We start from the raw sequence: 7117 nt of genomic DNA, 5'->3' as shown, positions 1-7117 counted from the left end.
GAAAGAGTATCTCTGTTCTTCCCCTTATCAGAGACTCGATGTGGAAGGTGACCCAACAGCAGAAGTACAACATTTCCTTCCCATCGATGGTCACCAAATTAGCTGCTTTATTTGGGGTGGAGCGTCGTTCGACAGACTGGATGTCTGTCCTTGTTAGCAAACAGCCATTTCTGCCATACAGTGATTACGAGGGACCGCCACAGAAGAAGAAGAAGACCACTGAGCCACCATCATCGTCAGCAGAGCCTTCAGCAATTCCTGCACCTCCTGTGCCCATACCCTGACTTCAGACACCATATGAGCTGGGTCGGGAGATCCTTGAGACTCTTCACCACTTTGAGCACCACAACGCTCGTCGCTTCCAGTGGATTGTGGCAAAATTTGAGGGTCGAGACCCTGGGCCACCTCCTCCGGATACACCAGAGCCGGAGCCTGAGACTGAGGAGGCAGCACCGAAGGAGCCAGCAGCTGAAGCTAGCCAGACAGTCGACCACCCTGAGCAGAGAGTGGCGGAGTCCACGGTTGAGGAGGCTATAGTCCAGATAGCTGAGGAGTCGGCAGCTGGAGCCGAGCCGACAGCTGAGACCACCACTAAGACTTCCCGCGCCATCATTGTCTACCACTGTCATCACCACCCACCACTGCCAGCTGGTGGAGCTTAGCAGAGTTAATCACCCCGGTCTGTTTTAGACACGGAGGACCGTGCTTCATCTAAGTGTGGATGAGGATTTACAATTTTTGGGTGTAAACATTTTCTCCGCACTTTCATTTTGGTATATATAGATATATTGCATTTTATTTTGCTTGGTATATAGTACAGATATGGATTGTGACTGGATGATGTGAATAGCATGTGCCTAGTTCATTTTGATCCTAATTGCTCATGTTAATTTTTGCTTGTTGAAAATTAGGAAAAGGAATAGGAAATTTTGAAAAATCTGCATCCATCACAACATATAAACATACATATAGGAAATAATTTTGGTGAAAACAACGCAAATTTTCCAACATTTTTGTTTTAGGGTGTTCTATTGAATTGATTTGGAAAACTGTTTTTAAAACTTGTTTGAATGATTTTTATGGAACATAGACGAGGAAAGAACAAAATACCTTGTGAGTTTTTGAGCCATATTGAGTGGTTACAATTTTTAACCACTAATTTTGTTCATTGAGTGTTATATCTCTTCTATGATTGTAATCTTGGTTTTGCTTGATTCTTTATTTCCAATGATTGATGTTTTGAATTGCATTAAGTATAGTTGAGGCCATCTTTGTTAAAAGCTCACTTTTCCCATATAGCCTACCCTTTGCATCTACCATTGTAAAACCCCTTTGAGCTTTATTTACCCATTGTTCTTGATATTAGCACATTACAACTTTAAACGGAAAACCATGATTTACCTTGGATTGTATCCTTGATTAGCTTAGGTTGAGAGGTGTGTAAGATTTAAGTGTGGGGGAATTTTGGGAAACATTGGTGGTGAAGGAAAATGTTTGATTTGGGTATTTCATTTAAAATTTTGGAAAATGGGAACAATCATGTATGAACTACTAAACCATATGCATTTGTCTTCTTGAGAAAAAAAATCATCAACAAAGGGGATGAAAGTTTCCCCAAAGAGAAAAAAAATGGACAAAGAATGCATATGTGAAGGAAATGAAAAAGCATACATGAATGTTTGTGAAAAGTAAAATAATGGAAAGTTAGGATCACATTTTTGTTATTGGATTGATAAAGGTTGTGTTGGATACTTAAACTAATCAAGGATTCGATCGTTCTAGTCCACTTAGCCATATCTATCCCACCTTAACCCTAACCCCATTACAACCATATGAAGTCCTCATGATAATTGCATTCATGCATCACTTGTTTGTCAATTGTTTGATGAAGAGCAAATCCTTGAAAGCATGATCAAGAAGAGATTTGAGTGATTAAACCCTAGACACCAAGTGATTAGAGTGTATACACACCTAGTGAGGGTTCAATTACTTAATCCTATGTTTCCACATCTCTTATCATGAATTCTTGCAAGTTGCTTCATTTTGATGAGTTGAATCAATTCTCTAGATTTTGCTTCCATTGGACTGTTTCCTTGCTTTGCCCAACATGTCTAGACTATTGCTTGGGAATTTGTTTGTTTGTTTTCACCAAGTTCATAGGAAGCTATAGATAGATATATAGGTATAGATAGTATATAGTATACTTGCATGCATATAGATAGTTGCATTTAATAAGTTGATTGTCCCTTTTGATCATTTTCCTTGTTGTTTAGCATGAGGACATGGTATTGTTTAAGTGGGAGAATTGATGAGTGCATATTTAATGATATATTTTAACTCAATTTTGGATGGATTCTAGCACAAAAACTCACACTTATACACCAAAATAGCATTCTTTTGTGATTCTTCCCTAATTTGATCCTAAATGTGAACACATACAATTTTGTGCTTAAATTGAACAATTTAATTCTACTTTATTGCCATTCGATGCCGTGATATGTTTTGTGAAGTGATTTTGGGTCATTTGGGCAAGATTGGCTAGGCAAAAGTGGAAGAAAGCATGTAGAAGGGAGAACACATGAAGAAAACAAGAAAAAGCATACACAGCAAAGTGTGCGTGTGCACAAGCATCTGTGTGTGTGCACAAGAAGGAATTTCCATGTTGCGTGCGCACGAGTACCTGTGCGTATGCACAGGTCAACATTCAGCCAAGTGTGCGTACGCACAGGTCCCTGCACGTGATTTCATTAATGCAATACGTGCTTTGCGATTTCTGAGGCCTCTTGGCCCATTTTGGAAGGCTGGAATGCTATTTTGAAGTGCTATAAAAAGGGAAATTCAACACATATCAAAGGGGGGGACACAATGAGAACTTAGACATAGTTTTACATAGTAATTAGGAGTAGGAGTAGTGTAGAGTAGATTGCTCTCTTAGGGTTTCATATCCATTTTCATTGTAGCATTTTATAGCAAGCTTTGATCTTTGATTTTACTCCTTTAATTGTAAGTACTATCAATTTCCTCTTTAATTCAAGCACTTTTACTTTCACTTTCTTTTGGTTCAAGTTACTTTGTTTATATTTGCAATTTTGAGTTTCTTGAAGTTTTGACTGATGAATTTACTGTTTCATGCTTTCTTTATGTTTGATTGCTTGTTTATGTTTGGTTTTGTTGATAGTTGGTTATAGTTTTCTAAGATTCCTTGCAAATTCTCATGTTTTGGTTGTATGCCCACCAAGTGTTTGTGAAAATGCAGCTTGGTAATTTTGAGTAGATTTTCACACCTTGGCTTGTGGTTTAAGTTCCTAGGATACTAGAGTCATAATGTCCGACATTTAGTGGTAATTCTTGAGGAGTTAGTTGACTCTTGTTTCCATTAAAGCTAGCTTTTTATCAACTAGATTGGTAAGTTAGTTAGGACTTATGGATTAAGGTCAATTATGCTTGCTTTACTTACTCCTTCATGTTTGGAGTTGACTAAGTGAGATTGACTCATCATAATTATCATAGTTGTGGTTATGGCGATGATAGGATTCTTTGGATCCTCATTCCCAAGTCAAGGCTCTTTTATGCATTTATACCATTTTCACTAGTTTTGATCTTAGCTCCTTTTTACTTGCATTAATTGCCAATTTGATCATTTCTTAGTTCTTTGATTTCTCAGTACTTTTAATCTTTGGTTCTTTTATATCAAAACCCCCATTTTCCTAACAACCGAAAGAGTAACATTCCAATTGCATTCTTAGAGAGAACGACCCGAGGTTTAAATACTCTCGGTTTATATTTGATTTGAATTTTAACATTTAATCGTGCGAGTTCGTTGTTGGTTTGGACTATGCTACCAAAGAATTGATTCTTGTTTTGATTGATTATAGGTCGACGATAAATTCTCATGTCATCAATGGGTGATAAACCCCATTTTTAGGGTTTATCATGTATAGATTTTAAGGGTTTTATCAATAATCTTCCACGCTTATTCATATAAAACTGCATGATTTTGTGTTCCTTTTCCCACTTTGCTTCATAGATGAAAACATGCTTCTTTTACATCAAAATTGATATATTGTAATCTTCCTCTATTACCATTCGATGCCATGATCCATTTGTTAAGTGGTTTCAGAAGTTATAGGGCAAGAATGGCTAAGAGGAGTGAAGGAAGCATGCATGAACAAAAGGAGCATGGAATAAATCAAAGTTTTGAAACTTGGGCATGGGCGGAAATGCGCAATGTACTCGTACGCGCAGATGTGCACACCCAGAGCCTGCACAGTGGAGTCGAACGAGAAGCCGGTGCGCTTAAATGGCTGAGCCAAAATTCCTTGGACGCGCGCGTGCACTGCACGCTTGCGCGTAGGTCGTGAAAAAACCCCAGGTGCGCGTACGCGTACTGTGCCGGTACGCGCCGATGTGCGCACGTGATTTTTTAAAGAAGAAAACGTGACCAGCGATTTCAAGGAGTCCCAGGCCCTGTTTTGGGGCAGAATTTTGGAGGAAAAAGCATAAGAAGACCAAGGATTAGGGGGGTTGGGACAATTAGTGATACTTCTAGATATTTTGGGTAGTTAGTTACATTTTGCTTTTAGAGAGAGAAACTCCAACCTCTCTCTAGGATTTCACTTTCTCCGTTGCAATTCTCCTTTGATTTCTTGGTGAGATCCATTGCTAATTCACTTTTACTTTGATACAAGTTGTAGATCTACTCTTCTTCTATTCTCAATTAGTGTTCTTTTGATTCTATCTTTTGGATCTAGATTTGTGACTTTGCACTTTGGATTTTAATTAGTGAATTGAGGAATTTCATTCAATTGTTTGATTGTTGATGATTGCTTGAGTTAGATAACTTTAATTCAATTCTCTTTTCTCAATTTCATCATGTCTTCCATGATTTTCTACCAATTTTTTGTGATAATGACAACCCTAGCTATGGAGTAGATTTCTCTTACTTGGCTTAGGGGTTGAGTTATTGGAGACACTTGAGTAGTGGATATCAAATGTTGATTAGGAATTGAGAATTGCTAATTGACTTGGAGTGCACTAAAGCTAGACTTCCCTAGGGTGAGACTAGGACTTGTGACTCAAGTTAGTTATTTTCACTTAACTTTCCTCTATTATTAGGGGGTTAACTAAGTGAAGCAATAATCAATTCTTATCTCAATTGAAGGAAACTATAATGATGAAACTTCCAATGCTTACCCCTAGCCAAGGCTTTTATCTCAATTAATTGTCGTTTACTTTTGTTAGCTTGAATTCTTGCACCAACTCTCAAAACCACAAAAGACTTCCTAATCAATGATGCGCATTCTAAGGCAAATCCTAGGGAGAACAACCCAGGATCAATACTCTCGGTCATAGATTTTAGAATTGTTTGATGCGATATTTGCATGTTGGTTAGACTATACTCACGATTGGATTCATTGCTAATTTCTAACCGGCATAAGAATATTACGGTTCATCAATGGGTCAGCCCAGTACAGGTAGTTCTGAAGAATTCTGGCATTAACAGAGTGAAGAATGAGCATGGGGAACTCATGGCTACAATAGTGCAAAATTCCTGAAGGGTGTGCATTGACTACCGGCGTCTGAACCAGGCCACTCGCAAGGATCACTACCAACTTCCTTTCATCGATTAAATGCTTGATCGCTTGTCAGATAAATCACACTACTGTTTTCTAGATGGCTATACAAGTTATTTTCAAATCCATATAGCTCTAGAAGATCAGGAGAAAACTACTTTTACATGTCCCTTTGGAACGTATGCATATAAGAGAATGCCTTTTGGTTTATGTAATGCACCGGCTACGTTTCAAAGATGCATGATGAGTATTTTCTCAGATTTTCTTGAGAATTGTATGGAAGTTTTTATGGATGACTTTAGTGTCTATGGTGATTCATTCGACCTTTGCTTGGATAGTTTAGCTATAGTATTAGAAAGGTGTACTAGTTCAAACCTTGTACTTAATTCTGAAAAATGTCATTTTATGGTGAAGCAAGGTATTGTTCTAGGCTATGTTATTTCTAATACTGGTATATCTGTTGATCCAGCAAAGGTAGATATTATTTCTGGTTTACCTTACCCCTCCTCTGTGAGGGAAGTCTATTCGTTTCTTGGTCATGTAGGTTTCTACCGGCGATTTATCAAGGACTTCAGTAAGGTAGCACTGCCTTTATCCCGTCTACTTCAGAAGCATGTAGAGTTCGAGTTGAGTGAAGAGTGTGACGAATCGGTTTTTCTATCGGTAAAGAAATGTAAAAATATGATCGCGTTGTAAGTATAGCTTCTAAACCAACCAATCATCCTTTCTTACAAACGTTTTGGTTGTCATAAGTAACAAATCCCTTTAAAATTGATGACCGAAGTATTTAAACCTCAGGTTGTCTTCTCAAGGAACTGCAGGGAGGTATGTTCTTATTATTGGTTATGAGTTTTGTAAATTGGGGGTTTTGAAAGTAAGGAACAAGTAATTTAAATGACAAGTAAAATCAATAAATAACTGTAAAATAAACTCTTGGCAAGTTTTGAAAAATTTTGGAAGTCCTATCCTATTTACTCCTACGAGAATGAAAGTTAATCCCACTTAGTTAACCTTTACAAAAGCAAGGGAAAGTCAAGTGAACTAATTAGTTAGATTCCCAAGTCCTAGCCAACTCCTAAGGAAAGACTAGAGTTAGTGGAATTCCAGTCAATTAGTCTACATAACAACCAATCACGATAAGTTGATAACTCAAGAGCTTCCAGTTAATCAATTAAAGCCAAGAATATAAAAAGCTAAATAAGAATTATAAATCTGAAATACCTCAATTGCATTAATAAGTGAAAATCATTCTAAACATAAAGAGTTCATAAGCCAATTTGGCAACATAAGTAATTAAAAGAAAGCATTAAAGTATTTGACAGTAAAAAGAGAAATATGAAGTAAAAGGAATATTGAACATGATAAAGAGTTGAAATCCTAATTTGAAATAATAAGAAATCCTAATTCCTTTAAGAGGAATCCTAAATCTAAAACCTAAGAGAGAGGAGAGAACCTCTCTCTCTAAAAACTACATCTAAATTGTGAATTATAAGTTGATTGTGAGTTGTATCATGAATGGATGCATTCCCCCACTTTATAGCCTC

The sequence above is a fragment of the Arachis ipaensis genome, chromosome B04, assembly GCF_000816755.2.
Source record: "Arachis ipaensis cultivar K30076 chromosome B04, Araip1.1, whole genome shotgun sequence".
Lineage (NCBI taxonomy): Eukaryota > Viridiplantae > Streptophyta > Magnoliopsida > Fabales > Fabaceae > Arachis > Arachis ipaensis.
This window is presented reverse-complemented; position numbering follows the sequence as displayed.